The sequence below is a fragment of the Elgaria multicarinata genome, chromosome 21 (genome assembly GCF_023053635.1).
Source record: "Elgaria multicarinata webbii isolate HBS135686 ecotype San Diego chromosome 21, rElgMul1.1.pri, whole genome shotgun sequence".
NCBI classification, from domain to species: domain Eukaryota; kingdom Metazoa; phylum Chordata; class Lepidosauria; order Squamata; family Anguidae; genus Elgaria; species Elgaria multicarinata.
Window position 1 is genome coordinate 15,123,502 of NC_086191.1, and position 21,165 is coordinate 15,144,666.

General features: G+C 47.0%; 1 protein-coding gene across 2 annotated transcripts in view; it reads left to right on the forward strand.

Annotated features, from left to right (window-relative positions):
- Positions 1-21,165, forward strand: part of NRXN2 (neurexin 2) — a 250,888-nt gene that overhangs the window by 16,502 nt on the left and 213,221 nt on the right. The window lies entirely within an intron of this gene.

Genomic DNA, 21,165 nt, shown 5'->3' on the forward strand with positions numbered 1-21,165 from the left:
ATCCACCACTTACACCACTTCCACTGTGGAATTTCTTGGTTTCCGGCTTGCTTGGCCGTTGCCACTCGGCGCCCACGACTCAACCCCAAAACGACCCTGCGGTGCTTATCATGTGGGAGTTTGGATTTGTAGGACTGTAAATATGTCACTGTGGGTCGTACCGTGAAAGGGGAATCCTCTGCACATTTACTCAGATGGGGCTTACTCCCAGGAAAGCGTACAGAGGATTGCAACCTTAATCTCTCACAGTGCTGCTTACAAAAACCTGGGGACACAATTGCGGTTGTCGATAGCTACTATGGATGCAATCCTTTGCATGTTTAAAGAGGAAAAAACGTACATCCTACAACTCTCAGCATCCCCCAGTCAGCATGCTGGGAGTTGTAGGCCTTTTCCCCCGGTCTAAACATGCATAGGATTGAAGCCTTAAGTCCCATTAGTTTTACGAAAGACCTGAAGGTGAAAAGAGCAGCTGGTTTCAATATTTGGGGGCTTCCTTGGGGTGTGCGGCTCTGGAGATTGTCATGATGAGCGACTGGGTTTCAAAACATGCCACTGTTTACGTCTGTTTGCGTGTGCAAGCCTCTAAGTTATACCGTTGAAAACTGTGTGTGCAGGGCTGGCTAGAGAGCTGAATTGGATGCAGAGGCTGTCTGCAATAAGAGTAACCAGACACTCCCCAAATTTTTGTGATTCGTTCATTCATTCACTACATTTCTATACCTCCCGATAGCTGGAGCAGTTGTTCCGCTTTAATTGATGTGGCAGGGGTCAGATTTCTAGGGAAGGACAGCGAGTGAAGAACATAGAAGGTTGATGCGTAATCTTCTGTAGTACATATTTCCAAATTTCTTACCGCCACTACATTTTCGTTCTTGCCGGTTGAACAAGAAACTGTATATAGAAGCAATAAAATTAGCACGCACTTTGGAGTATCCAACAGTTTGTGGGTTGTGGGGCAGGGTTGTGTACGTATTTCCAAGTCGTTCTCAACTCAGGTGGAGCACAATAGAGGCCTGCAGTGGAGACGTTCGGGCCGGATGTTGGGGCTGAAATCCACAGCCTTGCAGTTTTGCACACACACACACACACACACTGATGACAAGCCACAGAGCAGCAGGTGATGGCAAACAAGGACTGTGTCAGTGGCTGGGCTGCTATTATTATTATTATTATTATTATTATTATTATTATTATTATTATTATCTTACTTTAAATATAGATTATCCTTCTCTGCAACAAAATAGGTGTAGAATCAGGGCAGCAGAAGCCAAGTCTTTATTATTATTATTATTATTCCTGTAGTCATGATGGCATTAGGATGTAAGTGAGTTTAAAATGCAAACCTGCACGTTCTCAGAGTATTTCTTCCCTTCCCTTCCCTTTTAATCAGAGCTGACAAATGGTTGGTTTTGTTGTTTTGCTGTAACATGTCAGAAATCTAGAAGCAGTTGGGAAGCCTGGCAGGGTGGGGATTCCAGTGGCCTCTTCTGAGATAGGTTCAGAGGAAGGCAGCAAGGGAGAAGGGAGAATGCTTCTCCCACACTGGAGGCCTTCAAGAGGCAGCTGGACAACCCTCTGTCAGGGATGCTTTAGGGTGGATTCCTGCATTGAGCAGGGGGTTGGACTGGATGGCCTTGTAGGCCCCTTCCAACTCTGCTATTCTATGATTCTATGAAGGTCATATGCTTGAAGGTGGATTCCTGCATTGAGCAGGGGGTTGGACTCGATGGCCTTGTAGGCCCCTTCCAACTCTGCTATTCTATGATTCTAAGATTCTAAGGCCTGCTCAGTGGTGCCCCCCCCCACAATTAGGGAACAGGCTCCCCAGAGAGGTCCACCTGACTCCAACACTGACATCTTTCCGGCGCCAGGCTAAGACCTTCGCCTGCTCCCAGACATTTGTCAGCATATGACATGTTTTTTAACAGGTCTTGGGATTTGTTATTGTTGGCTGCGTTACATTGTTTTACACTTTTTGAATGTAAATGGTTTCGTTTCGTTATTATTTTGCAAGTTTTATTGGTTTAGCTTCATGCCGACTGCCCAGAGAGCGTTGGCTATTGGGCGGGTGTAGAAATGTCATAACTGAGATGAAAATTAAATGAAGTCATGCACGTGGGCATCTAAAAACCCCTCCCTGCACCTGATCATTAAGTCCAGGGTGTATAATTAATTACCTGGCTACACTGCTGCTATTATGGACCTCCTTGACCATGGTCATGTGTATTTGTGTTGCTCACAGAGAGAGAGAGAGAGAGAGAGGGGTGGATTTTGTTTGCATGTTTGCATACATGCTCCACAACCTCATCTCTCCCTGCAAGCCCCGGGTTTCCACGAGGTTCACACCAGCCCTGGTCACACAGGCACGTTCGCACGCCCCCCTCCCTGCCGCTCCATGCCAGCTGCTGCGTGGAGTGTGAAAAATCCCAGCCCTTAATATTTAATTACAACGTGAGCAATTAATACGCCCCGTCCACGGAGGGCGGAGGAAGACTCCCAAGGATCGTTAACATTAATGATGCATTCAATACAAATAAGATGCCATTAATATACAAAAGGCGGTGATTGATTTTAGGCAGTTTGAGCTGGAAAACAGGGCAAAGAAAGGGCAGTTTGTACTTTGGGGGCAGAGGGGAGCCGTGGGTTTCCCTGGGCCAGGCCAAAGAGCCGTTTCCACCTGGAAGCGCTTGGACCACCTTTCCAGAATGACCTCTGTCTGCAGGGCTGGTGGAGTCTATTTCACCCTGGAAACAAAGGGGAAACAAAAAGCCCTATGAAGAGAGACTGAAGGAACTGGGCCTGTTTAGCCTCGAGAAGAGAAGATTGAAGGGAGACATGAGAGCACTCTTCAAATACTGAAAAGGTTGTCACACAGAGGAGGGCCAGGATCTCTTCTCGATCCTCCCAGAGTGCAGGACACGGAATAACGGGCTCAAGTGAAAGGAAGGCAGATTCCGGCTGGACATAAGGAAAAACTTCCTGGCTGTTAGAGCAGTACGACAGTGGAACCAGTGACCTAGCAAGGTTGTGGGCTCTCCCACACTAGAGGCCTTCAAGAGGCAGCTGGACAACCCTCTGTCAGGGATGCTTTAGGGTGGATTCCTGCATTGAGCAGGGGGATGGACGCGATAGTCATCCCAATTGGTGGCCATTTATTTATTTTATTTATTTATTTATTACATTTATATACTGCCCCATAGCCGAAGCTCTCTGGGCGGTTTACAAAAGTTAAAAACAGTGAACATTTAAAAGTATACAAAATTTAAAACCATCAAAAACATAAACAGTATAAGAACAGTATGGGATATAGCTATTAATGATTAATTGACTTGTAATATTAAATGGGGAAGAGGTATAGCTAAATCAAATGATTTTGAAGGAATTTGGAAACAGTTCCTAATATTTGTGTTTTCTAAGGGAAGTGGGAAACTGCCAGCAGAAGAAAGTATGAGATTTTTGGAATCAGGAATGAGATCCCGAGGTGGGGGGTGCACTTATATGTTAAGTTTAATTATGTTATATAGATATGATATTGATGTTATTCAACATTTATGTAGTATGTTGTTTCTTTAATTTTAATGGTGTATGTTTAAGTATTGTAGGAAAAAAATATTTTTTAAAAAAACAGTATAAGAACAACCGTATCCATTTAAAAACAACGGTTCTGGGGTCCGTTAAAAAATGCTGTTAACTGCCTGGGAGAAGAGAAAAGTCTTGACCTGGCGCCAAAAAGATAACAATGTTGGCGCCAGGCGAGCCTCATTGGGGAGATCAATCCATAATCGGGGGGCCACCACTGAAAAGGCCCTCTGCCTTGTTGCCGTCCTCCGAGCTTCCTTCGTGGAGGCCAACACTACATCTTGTGGAGATAATTGTAGCATGCCCTCATTTGTGTCCGAAGCTGGTGTTTTATGCTGAAACGCTTCACATTTTAAAATCTGTTACTATTTTTAATACTATAAATAATAAGGTCATTTGTTTTGTTTTAGAGTGTTGTGTGTATCATTATCACCTACCTATGAGAAAGGGTTTGGGTTTGCGCATGGGTTGTGTTTTCCTTCGCAGCTTCCCTTTGCAGCCATAAGAACTAGAAACTTAGAGATGTTAATTCTCATGATGCCCAATTCTTCACCAGGGTCCATGCTTGCCTGATGTGGTTGCAGATGGCTCTGGTTTGGTTAGATTCTGGGGTGGGTGGGAGGACCACACGGCTGCACGTGGTCCTGATTTCTCTTCCCTTGTAGCCAAGGAAAGGCTGGTGTGGTGTTTATTTACTGGGAAAAGGGTGTGTGTATGTGTATGAAAGAGAGAGGAGGAGGAGGGAGTTGGAGCAGGTGCCAGGATTTCCCAAGATGCAGGCAGGATTTGAATAGCCTGCTGCCCCTCCAAGCCAAGCCTTCATCCCCACCACCAATGAATAATACTACTTCAACCTACGGTTTGGCACACCGGTCTTTCTCTCATCCTTTGTAGAACCCCCTCCTCTCCTTCCCTCCCTCACTTCCACCCCCTTCTCCTCCATTGCAGCAAGAGGACACGAGCATCCCAGAATCAAGCTGCTGGCTGGTTGCTATGCCGACCGTGCACTGGGATGCAGGCATGCTGGGCCCCGAGGGAAAGGGGATAAGATTAATTGTCCCAAAGTCTCAAGTTGATGAGCTAACGACTCAAGCCGGCTGCACACTGAAGGGGCGGCTTTCGCTTCGGCTCGGGCCTGTGGCTGACGTGGAACAGCTTCTTGTGTGGTCACGGCCACGCTCCGTGAGCTGCAAAGGACGGCGAGCTTCCTCCCCCCCCCCCCCACGAGCAGTTGTGGAAGCTTGTGCGTTGTGCACGGCATTGGGAAGGAGTGTGTTCCTGCATGGTAGCCAGTGTGGCTGCCTCCATGCGCAAGGCGTGGTCTCTGGAACTGGGAAGGAGCCATTGATGGGGCTCTGAGCGTCCGGGCTGCCGGCGGCAGTTGTGACTCATTTTGGGAGGCTGAGTGAGGCCAGATTTGCACCGAGCAGGATATGACACTTTGAAAACAGTATATGGAACGCATCCTGGGCCCTAAGAGTTCCCAATGCCGTTATAAACCATTATAAAGCAGTACTGTAGATCCAGAAAGGATTCCTAGGGTTTAACACCTTGGACAGCTCCATTTATTTATTCATTTAAAACATATCTTGGCCGCCTTTTAGGGCAGAAGCCCTCCCAAGATGGCTTACAATAATAAAATGCCAGAGATCTGGCAGGTTCGGACTGAAACCCAGAATGGCTGAGCCCGCTGGCTGAGACCCCTTCCAACCAAGGAGCACCCCTCTTTATTCTGGATTCATTCTGCTCTCTGCATCCCTGACTTAGTGAGCACACACAACATGCACACACACACACACACACACACACACACGAGCCAATTCCTGTTGCTTCTACTGAGTTTTGGGGGCGGGGTGGCTGAGATGTTTTCAAAGGGTTATTTTTAAACGGTTGCTTTCAAGAGGAAAGCGGGCTTTTAAAAAATGGATGAGGCCGGCCGGGAGTGTTTGAAGGGGAAATCCAGCACAGGGAGAAGCAGCCGCCGGGCTGCCCCCGAGCAGAGATGGGGCTTTCATCCTGGGGTGTGCCAGAGGGAAGCCTGAGGGGGGGCCTGGCTTGGCACGAACAATCCCACTGCCCTTGTGCATGAGGACTAGCCACCTCCCTGTTTTGGTCATCTCTGCCTGTTCTCTTTTTCATGGCTGCATCTTAAGCCTTGACTTGAAGCTGCAGGCTGTATTCAGTCAAGTTGGAATGAAGGGAATAGTGGCTTGATTTCTTTGAGTTTGGGGGTGGGGGGTGAGAAGTAGAATGTGGCTCCTTCTCCACTTCATAATTGGGATTTTTCTTTGAGCCCTCAGGGTCCGGTAGGATTCCTCCCTGCCTCTCTCCACTGGGCACTTTTGCTTTGCGAGTGTGTGACATTTCCCGTGGTCCTTTTTTATATTCTGAACTCTCTGAGACGTGTTTGGGGTAATTGAAAAGCTCTCTTGCTGCCTCCTGAATTGGGTTGTGGGGGTGGGTGGGGAGGCTGTTTGTCATAACCCTCCATTTCTCTCTCTTTCTGGAGAGCCAGGTTGGCTGGCCGAGGGTGTCCAGGGCTGAGTTGACACCCGCACCCACCCACCCACCCACTCACAAACACCCAAGCACAGCACAGCACAGAGGCGAAGAACTAAGGAAGTTCCATTCAAATCTCACGTCAGCCATACATTTCCCAAGTGGACAGCAAAACAGCAGGTCCTTTGCTAATGCTTAGCGTGTAGGGTATGTATGTGTTTGTGCGTGCATAGATAGAGAGATAGGATGAATCCATCAATTTCTCTCCTTTCCCCTGTTTTTCCAATCCGACGTTCAGTTCATCTCAAACTCTGAGGATTTCTAAGTCTTTTTCAGTTGGGTTTGTCCAAAACTTTAAGGTGTTTGTTTGTTTGTTTTTTAAAAAATTGCATGAAAGTCTCAGTGGCACGTGAGAGTTAGGGTTAAGCCTCAAATTAGGATTAAGATTGGGGAGGCGCAGAAGAGCCTAGCAGGAACAGGTGGTGCAGAAGAGCCCAGCAGGGCCAGACAGAACGAGTGGGCTGAAAGGATGGCTTGCATCCTCACTTTTAGTGGCTGCAGGGAAGTTTTGGTTTTCAATTAAAGGTAGGCTTAATCCTCAGGTAAGGGTTGAGGTGACATGGCTCCCCTGGCAGGATCCGGAGCTGCGGAAGAACTTAGCAGGACCGAACAGACTGAGTGGGCCACCAGGACAGGTTGCATACTGACGTTTCGTGGCTGGAGGGAAGTCTAAGTTTAAAATTAGGGTTAGGGTTAAACCTCAGTTTAGGGTCCTGCAGCCCCCTCCCCGCATTAAAATGTAAACTCTCTCTGTGTTAAAATGCATTCAGAGTTCTGCCACATCCTGACTATAATGTTTATGGACATTGGAGGCTGCCTTCTATTGAGTCAGACTCTGGGTCCATCTAGCCCAGTGTTGTTGACACGGACTGGCAGCAGCGCCTCTCCCGGGTTTCAGGCAGGAGTTTTCCAGCCCTACGTGGAGATGCCAGGGATGGAACCTGGGGACCTTCTACATCAGCCTTCCTCAACCTGGGGCGCTCCAGATGTGTTGGACTGCATCTCCCAGAATGCCCCAGCTGGGAGTTGTAGTCCAACACATCTGGAGCGCCCCAGGTTGAGGAAGGCTGTTATACATGAAAAGTAGGAGCTCTACGATTGAGCTACACACACACACACACACACACACACACACACACACACACACACTGTCATCCTGCTATGTAGTCTTCTCCTTTGCCTCTCTGCACTTTTAGCCAATTCCCTCATTCTCCTTTATTACACCAGGGAAAGTGACATGGGGATGGAGTAGTTCTGTAGCAGTTGTTTTCCCCTTAGCAAGAGGGCCACTTTTGCATCATCAAAAGAAGAGGAAACATGTCCCCAAAAGGGGCACTGATTTACATACAATTTCCATATGTTTAATTGATGCACACAGGTGCAACTCTGCCAAGGAAGACTACAGTAGCCTCTTCTAAAAAAACTGAAATTGGAAAAGCAACATCACAGAATTGTAGATTTAGGTTGGATTTGGCCGTGTTGAATGTAGCAATTCTTTTTTTTTTTTTACTGATTTATGTATACCTTCTATTTCATTAGCAATGTATTAGCAGTATTTTTCATTTCTGTTGTGATGTCCTGGAGTTATAAACAATTAAACAGAACTGAGCTGAACTGAACTATAATGTAAATAGGAACATAAGACATTGCTCCCTGGAGGGCAAGACAGTGACCAGTTGAGCTCAGTTTATCATCCAGGTCCTGCAAATGATCTCTGGGCCGCTTTAAGCCCCCCTGCTCTGCTCTCTTTTCTAAGAGTTCTTGATCTTGAAACCGCTTAGGGAAAACCGCTTAGGGATTTTATTATATTTAGCAGTAGATAAATATCACAAGCAAAATAAATAAACCGGACTTCGGACTGGACAGGCCTTCAAACGGAGGAACGTGCCCCTCCAAATGTTTTGGACTACATCTCCCATCATGCCTCACTATTGGCTATGCTGGCTGGGGGCTGGTGAGAGTTATGGGCTGCAACGTTTGGAGGACAGAAAACTGCATACTGTCACGTCTTGAGTATTTGTAGTCCAACAAAGAAGTCGATCTCCACGTAAATAGGCGTCGTTTATGTGAATCAATCAACCTAACAGTGATTCAGGTTACAGACCTTGTCATTTTATGGCAACCTAATGCTAAGATACCTGATTAAGCTGGCAAAACACTAAATAGCTTGCCTGAAGTTCCCTTTGAGGGGTGCACAACGGTAGGAGAGAAAGCTGTTGCAGATTTGACACCGGTCTGCAGGCTTCGTGAGTCATGCCCTCAGGGAAGGTCTTCTCCTAGCCACCCTTGTAATGGACCAAACTTGAGGAATGTTTTCCTTCCCTATGCTGCTGCTCTCTCTTAACCCACCACCTGATCTTTGCTTCTGTGGCGCCCACTTCCTAGAATCATAGAATTGGAAGGGGTCTCTAAGGCCATCCAGTCCAACCCCCTGCTCACTGCAGGAATCTACCTGAAAGCATACTTGACAGATGGCTGCCCAGCTGCTTCTTGAAGGCCTCTAGTGTGGGAGAACCCACGACTAGAGCCTCCTCTGCTTTGAGTTGCTGTGTTCCCACTGAAGGAGAGAAACGCAACCCATTCCAGAACAAACAAACGCCCCCTCCCCGATCCGAAAAGCCACCCACCACCTGAGCCTCTGGGATCAGCAGGGAGCTGTGCTGCCACGCCCCCTCCACGTGTGCCCACGCAGCCACGGGACACGGTGACAGAAGTAGGCGGCTTCACAGATCCTGACAAGCCGTGATTGACACCCCACCTGCGGCAGGAACGGGAATGATAGGTTTGCCAGGGAAGCGTGAACGGCAACGGGCGAAGCGTCCGGGGGCTGGTGAAGGGGCGGGGTCCTCCCTCCACCCACCTGAGCAACCCGTTTCATTGCACCCCCACCCCTACAACCCCAACGGCTTAATTTAGTGGTGGGAGGGGGAAAGAGAAGTGGGCCCTCACTCGGGATGCAAACGGCCGTGCGGGCACATCGGGAAGCCGCTCTGCAAATCCAAAATGCCTCGGAAGATTTAGTGGTTTGTCCTTGCTGTGGCTTTACTGCACCATTTCTCACCATGAACATGGCAAGCTTTTAGGGCAGTGCAGCTGGCTTCTTTATGCCGCCCCGTCTTTGATTGGGTGAGGCCTACAAGATTCAAGAGCTGGCGGATCGAGTCTGTCGGGGCTTGTTCACAAGGGAGGACTTAAATCCCCCCACTTTTTTTTTTCAATTGCACGCCGGCGTGATGCCATCTCACAAACATGCAAGTGTTTATTACCCTCTTTTGCACACTGAGGAAATTCCACACGTACTGTTTTTGAGCAGGTGAAAGGAACACAAGATCCATACTGGGCTAAAAAAGAATCGATATTGGATCAGAACACAGGTCCATCTAGACCCACGAGCGGGACATGAGCACTACTGCACCCTCCTGCCCATGTTCCCCAGCAACTGGTGTACATAGACATCCTGCCTCTGATACCGGAGGTAGCACATAACCCTCAGGGCTAGTAGCCGTTGATAGCCTTTGCCTCCTCCACGAATTTGTCAATCCGCCCAAGCTGGTGGCCACCACTACATCTTGTGATAGTAAATTCTATGGCTTAACTATACCCTGTTTGAAGAACGACTTCCTTATTTTAATGATAGATGCGCCAGGGCTGAGCAAAAAGGTAGATCTTGGTTTCTCTTGTTGATTTGCAGTTGATCGTCAAGGATTTCTGATGATTTGACAACAATGTCAAGAAAATGACTCCCCGCTGCCTTAAATTATACCGCTGAAATGAAGGAAACTTGGGATAAACGTAGGCGGATTTCTGTGCGTAAGGACTTGTGACCTCAGCTCGGTCCTGGTACTCAAAACAAATTCCTACTCGAAAGGAAAAATCTGTGGCTGCCAGCAGGCTCTAACATTTGGGAATTAAAGATTCACTTGAGAAGAGCAGCAATTCTCACGATAAGGACATCCCTCGGGGGGGTTCTAATGCACATCCCTGTGATCTTGGCATCTTACAGCGATACGTCTGCTGTGTGACTAGTCGTTTCTCTTCGGCGCCTGGAAACCACTCAGCAGCAGCGCACGTAGACGGAATGATAAAAGGAAATGCCAGCAATAGCGTCAAGTTTGGGAGAGGTGGAAAGGGCGTCCATAGACTTTGCATCTCGGTGGTATATCTTGCACCAACTGGGTGGGTTGGTTGCCTTGGAATCCAAAGCCAGAAGTGTGTTGCATTGTTGTAAGAAGTCCTTCATGTTGGGTACCATGGTTCTCTCGAGATCCCATAACTGTGTTGATGGAGGCAAGGTTTACATAAGAACTTAAGATGAGCCCTGCTGGGTCAGACCAAGGGTCCATCTAGTCCGGCACTCTGTTTATTTATTTATTACATTTATCTACCGCCCCATAGCCGAAGCTCTCTGGGCGGTTTACAAAAGTTAAAAACAGTGAACATTAAAAAGTTTACAAAATTTAAACCATCAAAAACTTAAACAGTATAAAAACAACGGTATCCATTTAAAAACAACGGTTCTAGGTCCGTTAAAAAACAAACAAACTTAGCATTGTTAAATGCTGTTTAATGCCTGGGAGAAGAGAAAAGTCTTGACCTGGTGCTGAAAAGATAACAGTGTTGGTGCCTGGCGAGCCTCATCGGGGAGATAATTCCATAATTGGGGGGCCACCACCAAAAAGGCCCTCTCCCTTGTTGCCATCCTCCGAGCTTCCCTCGGAGTAGGCACTCAGAGGAGGACCTTAGATGTTGAGCACAGTGTACGGGTAGGTTCATGTCAGGAGAGGCGTTCCGTCAGGTATTGTGGACCCAAGCAGTGTAGGGCTTTATAGGTTAAAACCAGCACCTTGAATTGGGCTCGGAAATGTACAGGCAGCCAATGCAAGCAGGCCAGAATCGGTGTTATATGTTTGAACCTCCTTGTTCCATTTATCTATCTGGCTGCTGCATTTTGCACAAGCTGCAGCTTCCGAACCGTCTTCAAAGGCTGCCCCATGTAGAGGGCATTGCAGTAATCTAATTTGGAGGTTACCAGAGTATGGACACCTGAAGCCAGGTCATCCCTGTCCAGATAGGGGCGTAGCTGGGCCACCAACCGGAGTTGGTAGAAAGCACTCCGTGCCACCGAGGCCACCTGAGCCTCAAGAGACAGAGATGGTTCCAGGAGAACCCCCAAGCTACGAACCTGCTCCTTCAGGGGGAGTGCAACCCCATCCAGAACCGGTTGAACACCCCCCATCCGGTCAGAAGAACCACCCACCATTCTGTTCACACAGTGGCCAACTTCTTTTTTCTAATCTGTTTTTATTGTACGTTTCAACAAAACCAAAACAAACCGAAAACAGAAACTGCAAAGAAGTTGAAAAAAGTGTGTGTGTGTCACTAATACGACTACATGCTTTAAAAGTCTCCGTTTCAATTAGTACAACATCCTAAAAAAAGAAAGTAAAAGTTGATTATACATAAAAGTCAATAAAGGCATATCAAATATCCATATATAGGTCCATTTCTGAGTGCGCCTATATTGCACCAGTCTTCACGCTGTGGTTAAGGAGTATTTCCCTTTCAGTTATAGTAATTATTTCTAAATTTGCATCTCTGTATATCAGTTAGCAAATGCGAAGTTTATGCAGATTGCTGTCTTCTGTTGTCCTCTTTTTTGGTGGTGCATTCCTCTCTTTTTGGCAATTCTTAAGTGGCCACGCTTCTTGAACATTACTCTTCTGGCTTTTGAAAGCGGTGTGGTTTTGATGTTGGGCGGGTGGAAGCATCTCTGTGCAGGTTTCGCATTCTGGCATTTTAATCAACACTTAAAAAGCTGTGGTCGTCTTCTTTTTTGTAATCAGCATGAAATGCTTCTTTGGCTGCATTAAGAGTCAACAGCGTAATAGTGCTTAAGTAAGAGCATTAATGCGCTAATTAAAAGCGATGTTTTAAAAAACACCCCTCCGTTTTTGTGTTGCCACCGCGTTAGATATTTCTGCCACTCCGTTTCAGATTTGTGCTGAAAACATTTGTATCTTTTAAATACTGTTTCCTGGAGTATTCGACTGATAGCACTTTAATTGATCGCACTCTAGCACGAAAGATTTTGACCGTTCCCTGCTTACAGAGCTATGTCACACCCGTCAGAGTAGATGGAGCATAGTGGCGTGCATGCACCCACCCACCCCAAAAAAGTGCTATACCCCTTAAAGTGCAGGAAGTCAGTTGCAACATTGGATGTTGCTTAGAATGAAAACATTTCCCATGGAAAATTCCACTCCTTTTGAGCCTGGGGAATTATCAATGACTTGCTAGCAAGCCTTGGACAGACCTCAGTTTCCTGTTCTCTAAAATGGGTACATTAAGGGTGCAGTCCTATGCATTTCCCCCCGCTAATGTTATCAGCTACCCCTGCTTATTTTAGTGTTGAGATTTTAGTGTTTTATTAGTTATATTGGTTTATGGCTCCCCACCCCCAATCTTGTGAACTGCTTTGAGATTTTTGTTAAAAGAAAAAAGCAGCATAGCAAGTTTCTGAAATAAATGCGTAAATATATATGGTTAGGCTGATGGAGAGGAATTTGCTGGCCTGAAGCGTTCCAGTGAGCCTCGTGACCAAGCAGAGATTTTTAATTTGGATCGCCGTGGCCTCGATCCAGCCTAATTCGTGCACCGTAGGGCCCTGCGGAGGGGTTCTGATCATGTGAGGTGTTTGGGGACTTGTGCAATGGCACCCAGGGTGCGGGAAAGAAGGACACTTAGGAGCGCCGCCCTACAACGTGAAGAGCAAGAGCATCTGCCGAGCATGTGCAGAGAGCATGGCCCTCATTGTCAAAAAGTAGCTATTTTTCTGTGACATCTAAGTGAGCGGGGAGCTGTGGTGGTGCTGAAATGCTACCTGGATGTGGTCATGGGCTGGATGAGATCCCATAAACCAGAAGGGAAACCAGACAAAGTGGAGGCATTCTGGGTCCTGGTTTGCAGGTCTGGAAAATGGTTGTTTCTCCTGTTTGGGGTTAGGGTTGAACATACATGTGACCCATTTGGGGGTGATCCTAGATACAGCTTCGTCAATAGGAAGCAAGCAGCTTTGGAGGCAAAGGGTGTCTTTTACTTCTAAACTTTTTTGTTTTTTATTTACAGTGACAAACACATCAGATTTAAATCTAGTTGTTGACAAAGGCTCGTCCCGGTCCCGGTGTCCCCCCCTCCCCTTGGGTTTACGTCACAAACGAAAATATAGGTGGCCTTTTCAGTTCTTCATAATAACAAATTACATTTAGTTTCTTTCCCATAATCTGAGGGAAGGCTTTGACAACGATTGCTGTGTACGTTCCTGATTTGTGTATATAATCAAACCATGCCGGATTCTACCAAGAAAAATATGCTTGTTTTGACTCTGACTTCGGTTAATTTCAGTTTGTAAGTCTCTTTTCCGCCCCCCGCCATGGCTATTTGCCACAGCGTCACAGACCAAGACTTCAGTGTCTGAAGTTCTGCAGTTTCCCCACTTTTAGCTGTTACCCCAGCAGCTGCCACGAGGGTGGGATGCGTTTTACCAGTTTGGTTTGGCTCACCAGTGAAAGGGCAGGTTCTCTTGGTTCGCTGAGTGGCGGTCAAAGACTCTCATTTGGAAAAGTTTTATTACGAGCAGCCTGCAGTGCTGCAAGGTGGCAAACCCTAGGGCAGCCTTCCTCAACCTGGGGCGCTCCAGATGTGTTGGACTACAACTCCCAGAATGCCCCAGCCAGCTGGCTGGGGCATTCTGGGAGTTGTAGTCCAACACATCTGGAGCGCCCCAGGTTGAGGAAGGCTGCCCTAGAGGATCTGAAGGACTGCCCACTAGTTGCAGACAAAGCTAAGATACTTATAGGGTAACATCCTCAGAAGCAACAACAGAACTTCCTCATACAATAAACCAATCATAAAACAGTTTTGCAATACAGTAACCAATGATAAACAAGGCATTTATGCATGTGCAGAGTGCAGATAATTCCAAGACTAGAAAAACAACACGTAGATGGGTATTGCAATCCGGGAACATCTGTTCCTCTGTGGTTACTACTCTTCCTGACCTCGCTGGGAGGCTCACACTCTGACTAATGTGTCAACACTTCTTGTTGGTTGAGCAAGTGTTGCTCAATATATTTTCGGCTACGGTTTGGATCAAATTGCTATAGAACTTAATTTCTAATAGAAAGGGCTTACATCAAAACAGGGTGGGCACAGACAAAACAGCCCATTCACACATTTCCTCGACACCAGCTATGGGCATTTATTTATTTATTTTCTTATTTTATGACATTTATATACCGCCCCACAGCCGAAGCTCTCTGGGCGGTTTACAACATTTTTGTTCAGGGATAGTCTGGCCATAACAATCCATGCTCTGGTAACCTCTTGGCTGGACTACTGCAATATGCTGCCCTTGGGGCTGCCCTTGGAGATGATTCAGAAGCTTCAATTGGTGTAGACTGCGGCTGGCAGAACTTTGGTTCGCAGAGGCAGGTCTTCCTGTCCCCTGAAAATGCTACAGAGACTCTAATAAATGGCACAAGCTGTGGTGTGTGCCTGTGTGGGGGAGGCGGGATCCCCAGAAATCGGACGCGGTCCCTTACTCTGGCAGAAGGCAGATCCTGGCATTGAATCCATACCTTCCGTTGCGTCCTACATACTGCCCCCTCCCCTCTAAGCCAGCGACATGACCTGTTTCTTTTCTTTTGTGAATCTGAAAGCTCGGGGGCACTGTTATGGGGCGAGCAGGCTGATGGCCAGAGGGGCAGGAAACATTGTGCATGGAGACGGCCATGCCAGCTTGCGGGGGCCTTGGGCGCGTTAGGGGGACAGAAGGCGGAAGGCACCCCCAAGGCCAACACATTGTCTTTGGCGGACGGACCCAGATGGGCCTGTCCTTTTTCGGGTGCCACCTCGGGCAGAATAGGAAAAAGAAACCCGATTGCAAGGTTTCTGATACAAAAGCGACTCACCCCCACACCATCTACAGCCTCCTCGTCGCTTGCATTTGTCAAGGGAGAACTGGCATCCCTTGGATTCTTCTCTTATGCCTAGTTTGGACCTTATTTTCATAGAATCATAGAATAGTAGAGTTGGAAGGGGCCTATAAGGCCATCGAGTCTTGGGCTGCTTCTCCCTCAGGGCTGCCTTCTGTCCAAGGTGCTGAATCCAGGTGGGAACTAGGGTTCAGCACCTTGGAGAGCGGATTCACAGTCCCACTGATGCTGGATCATAGAATAGTATGATTCTATGGAAGGGGCCTGCAAGGCCATCGAGTCCAACTCCCTGCTCAATGCAGGAATCCACCCTAAAGCATCCCTGACAGATGGTTGTCCAGCTGCCTCTTGAAGGCCTCTAGTGGGGGAGAGCCCACCACCTCCCTGGGTCACTGGTTCCATTGTCGTACTGCTCTAACAGTCAGGAAGTTTTTCCTGATGTCCAGCCGGAATCTGGCTTCCTTTAACTTGAGCCCGTTATTCCGTGTCCTGCACTCTGGGAGGATCGAGAAGAGATCCTGGCCCTCCTCTGTGTGACAACCTTTTAAGTATTTGAAATAGTACATGTGAGGGAACTTTCGACTCCCAAATGTCACCTCTCATTACACCTTCGCGGACCTGCAATGAGCGGTTGAAGTGACAGAATAGGAAATGGATCCCTCCCCTTTCCCTGCCTGGGGGAGCCTCTGTCGGAAACAGCATTTTCACCGTTATAAATAACCAGTTGCATCAAGAGGTCGCTGGCTACCCCAATCCCACCGTGGGCGATAGAAGGGATAATGAAGACAGATCTCTTGCTTTTACGGGATGTTCTTCACCCTGCTTCAGAAGAACAGGGTGTCAAGCTGCCCTTTGGCAACCGAAGTCCAAATGAGAACACACACGCACCGCCCAATGCACAAACACACATACCCGCACGAATTATACTCTGCATACTCCGGCTCTTGCTACTCCCAAAGCATGAATTTCCCTCTGGACTGATTTATAAAAGCATTTTTCGGTCCTAACATTCCACCTTCCCATGGTTTACTTAAAAAAAAAATCCTCCATCAATAACAAAAAATAAGACTGAAACCTTAAAACCAAAAGGAGCGTTGTCATAAGGTTTCGGTTCTTCGTTTATTAGTGTTAAAGGCAGCAATGTGGCCAGAGCTGGGCGTCAGGCCAAATTTCAGGTCCCTCCAGCTGCCAGGTGACCACCTAGAGAGTGACAGGTGGTGACGGCAGCAGCAAACAGGTATCACGGCAGCAACTGGGCCAGTGTGGCCACGCTGCAGAGCACAGGGCTGATCCTAAAGCTGATCTTTCTTCTTCTTCTTCTTCTTCTTCTTCTTCTTCTTCTTCTTCTTCTTCTTCTTCTTCTTCTTCTTCTTCTCCTCCTCCTCCTCCTCCACCTCCACCTCCTCCTTCTTAAAAATTATTTCATAGCCAGGGGATGGTCAGTCGACATGTATGTGGTTCTCCTTTTTTTTACTTTAGAAATTACTCTTTCCTTTTCATAACAGAAATATGCTTGTTCTCAAGTAAATCTGTTTAGCATTGAGGCAGCAGAAGCAAAGTCCGTATTGTTCCTGTCGTCATGACAGTGCTACAAATAGGATGGATTGAGCAAAATCTGTTCTGTCTGTGTTTCGTGGGTTGTCAGGTGCCTTTCGTTCCGTCCTCCATCCATCGCCGGAATCAGATTTTTGAAAAAAGTTTCGCATTTGCGCAAATTTGCAAAAATTCACACATGCGCAAATGCACAAATTCCTCCCAAGTGCTCTTTTCCCTGCTGTAGGCTATGGGTGAAATGTGAATTTTTGGTGGGTTTTTTTTTGGGGGGGGGGCATTTTGTATGTTGAAATTTGTGCAACATTCCTGAAGGTTAGGAAAATGGTCCATAAGTCTGTGGTCTCTGCCCGACAGGGACAAAGTTGGTCCACAGCGAAATCCATGGGTCAGACTCATCAAAACCCAAACTCATTTGGTTCCATTGCAGAGTGAGCATCAAGGACAACCGGGGACTAGAACACAGGTCTCCTTGTCCCTGTCAACACTTTTAACCACTACACCGTACTGTCAATCTTGGTTGGAGAATCACGTGAGCCAGATGTCAGAGAAACCTGCAATGGATTCAAATGAATTCAGATTTCTATGAATCACACCTGGGAATCTTGCACCGGAATGGCTTTTCCCAAGTCATGCAGATTCTGTGGGCTTTTTCACTTTGGGAAGGTGGCAACTTGTGATAATTCACATTAGTGCTAATGCACATTTGTGTCAATGTGCAGGTCTTAATTATTGTGCGTTCATTCACAAGCGGCAAGAGCACGTTGGCACTAATGTGTATTGGGGCAAGTAGTAGAACAAAATTCTGGTAACGAACCCCAATTCTGTTAATGAGCAAATGAAGAAACGAAAGACACCCCACAGCCTCCAAAACTTTTAACTTTTTTTTTGTAGAACTGGGCATAAATTCCTGGCCTCTTACTGATTCTGGGGAGGTTGGGGGGGTGGAACGACACCCTCGTCCTTCAAGTAGGCTGCCAACCAATTAAAGCATGGTTAGTTGTACGATCATCTTCTGTTTCATCAATGGCATAAACCAATTTGCACGTGACCCAAATCCCATTCGAGGTGGCTGTTTGAGAAGGAAATGTGTGTGAGAACGTACAGTTTAGTAAATTAAAACTATCGCTCATGGCTAGAAGGAACAGCCGTCATTAATAACATTGTCGTTTTCCTTGTGTGTTACGGTAATATGCCAGAACCAGGATCCGCTCCCCCAAAATAAGAGAGTGTCTTGCGTTTGCAGCCACAAGATTTAAAGTTGGTTCCCAGCCATTAGTAATTTGGAGCTTTATAGGGCCCCATAACTAGATCTATCAGGGGTGGGTACCCTGGAATCTTCTGTCTAATTTCTGAAGCTCTCTGCAAATGTTCTTTTCCCTTTACCACCAGCCTGCTGGAAGAGTGTGCAGGAGAGAACAGGGAGGCAGAAAGGGAGAAAAAGACGTAGCCCTGCCCACTTTGGCTGCTGGCTCCACCCACCACTGGCTCTGACCCCGCCCACTGTTGGCATCGGACAGCTCACCGCCAAACTGTAGTGCTAAATTTTGAAGACTCAAGTCCTCATTGGTTGGTAGATCTCCGGGAGATTTGCAGTGAATGGGCAGGAATTTCTGACTTCTATTTGTTTACCAAGTGCAGCAAGGAAACGTCTTTCTTCTGCCTTAAATTTTACCGCTCACGCGGTGAGAGCTTTGGGGAACTTGGGGTGAGTTTTTGCTTGGGAGGCCGGTGAGCGCCGTTCAGTTCTGGAACTCGAAGCAGATTCCTGGGTTCAAAAGGGTTGGGTTCAAATTGTGTGCATTTTGCACCAAAGACCAGTCAATAGATCTTGTGACTCTTATTAAAAAAGAAAAGAAAAGCCTGACGTCTGCTCTCCCCTGAATTGAGGCACTTAAACCTTGCAGCCCTAGGCGCTACGCAGTGTATGATCGCCACTTGGAACTCATTGCCACAGGATTTCACAATATACAGCTTGAATAAAAAAGAATTGGGTCTATGCATGGAATAGTAAGTTGCCCTCGTTTGCTATAAAGGAAATGGAAGCAATGTTTTATAACGCTTGTCTTTATAAAGATTTGGCCACCTTGTGTACTCAAGCCATTGCAAGCATTCAATCCTCCAGCGGGGAAGTGCAACACAGCCCATATTTCTTGTGAATTTAATTTGATTTGGGGGTGTGGCCAGGCAGGATAAGGATGTGATTGATTGAGCTGGAGGTAATTTATTGAACGAAAATTCATTTTGGAGCAGGATCTGTATCATCCCAAGGTAAATAAATTGAATGAGAATTGGTTTGGGTTACCTGGGGTGGGTTGTAAATTGATTTACGAGTCATCTTTTCCATCCTATGGTGACATGTAGTGCATTTCTCATTAAATTATAATATTTTTCCTAAATTTGCACTATTCCTACTTGTGGAATAGTGCAGGACAATGCACGACGGCAGCAACATATTTAAGTAGTTCACTTCTGCTGAAGAGGAAATGTAGGAGGTACATAACACGTGAGGTACTGGTTCCTCTCTATTCGGCCCTGGTTAGGTCTCATCTAGGCCTCATCTAGAGTATTGCATCCAGTTCTGGGCTCCACACTTCAAGAAAGATGCAGACAAGCTGGAGCGTGTTCAGGGGAGGGCAACCAGGATGATCAGGGGTCTGGAAACAAAGCCCTACGAAGAGAGACTGAAAGAACTGGGCCTGTTTAGCCTGGAGAAGAGAAGATTGAGGGGAGACATGAGAGCACTCTTCAAATACTTGAAAGGTTGTCACACAGAGGAGGGCCAGGATCTCTTCTTGATCCTCCCAGAGTGCAGGACACGGAATAATGGGCTCAAGTGACAGGAAGCCAGATTCCGGCTGGACATCAGGAAAAACTTCCTGGCTGTTAGAGCAGTATGACAATGGAATCAGTTGCCTGGTGAGGTTGTGGCCTCTCCCACACTAGAGGCCTTCAAGGGGCAGCTGGACAACCATCTGCTTTAGGGTGGATTCCTGCATTGAGCAGGGGGTTGGACTCAATGGCCTTGTAGGCCCCTTCCAACTCTGCTATTCTATGATTCTAGGAGTCTGTGCTGGTCATGTTTGATGTTGGTTTCATGGGCAAGAGAATATGGTTGAAGAGAGGGCCTGTTTCTGACAAAGGACTCATGAGTCTAGAGGAATTATTATTATTATTATTATTATTATTATTATTATTATTATTTTATTTCTTACCCGCCTCTCCATTCTGATCGAGGCGGAGAACAACAATAAACGATAAAATATATAATACTCAATTAAAACATAATATACATTGTTTAAAAATATCCTAAAAAAGCATTTTAAAACATCTTAAAATTCCGCTGGATAGGCCTGCCAGAAGAGATCAGTCTTTATAGCTTTCTTGAATACTAGTAGACTGTCAAACTGACGAGTCTCCCCCGGCAGGCCATTCCACAGTCTGGGAGCAGCGGAAGAGAAGGTCCTCTGGGTAACAGTTGTTAAACTAGTTTTTGCTAGCTGAAATAGATTCTTCCCAGAGGACCTGAGTGTACGCGTCGGATTGTACGGGAGAAGGCAATGTCGCAGGTAGTCCGGACCCAAACCATGTAGGGCTTTAAAGGTGATCACCAACACTTCATACTTCGCCCGGAAACTAATTGGCAGCCAGTGAAGAGATTTTAAAACTGGTGTAATGTGGTCACCCCTAGATGTACCGGTGGCCAGCCTGGCTGCCATATTTTGAACTAGTTGAAGTTTCCGGACTAGGCACAAAGGTAGCGCCATGTAGAGCGCATTGCAGAAGTCGAGCCTCGAAGTTACCAGCGCGTGCACAACTGTCTTTAGGTCTTCCGACTCTACGAAGAGGTGCAGCTGGCGTATCAGCTGAAGCTGATAGTAGGCACTCCTGGCCATCGCATCTATCTGGGCTGTCAGTTGGAGCGACGGATCCAGAAGCACCCCCAAGCTGCGAACACAGTCTTTCAGGGGGAGTGTAGCCCCATCCAGAACCGGTTGACACACCTCCAAACCCAGGTTGTGGCCTTTGACGGCGAGCCCCTCCGTCTCGTCTGGATTCAGCTTCAGTTTGTTTTTCCTCATCCAGGAAGCGTGCAGCGGTTGGTGAGGGCCTTGTTTGAACAGGCTGAAAATGGTGAGTTTGCTGATAAATAAAAAAAAGAAAGGAGAAAGGAAAGGAAAAGCGGAACGATCTATCTTAAAGATGGGTTGGCTCTTTGAATCTTGGACAAAGGGCTTCTGGAGAGAAGGCAGCTAATAGAGGACATAACCCTTCCAAGAGGAAGGCAATCCGAGTTGATTGAACCTCAGGAGCAAACTCAACTCGGAGGAATGACCTCAAAGAAGTGGCCTCTACTCCACGAAGCACTAGAAGCAATTGTGGGAGGCCATTTTCGCAATGGGAGATTCGCCGCTTGCTGTACGGCTCCACAAAAGCAACATAAAAGGAAGTCCTCTGCCATTCCCTGCCCTCCTCCCCC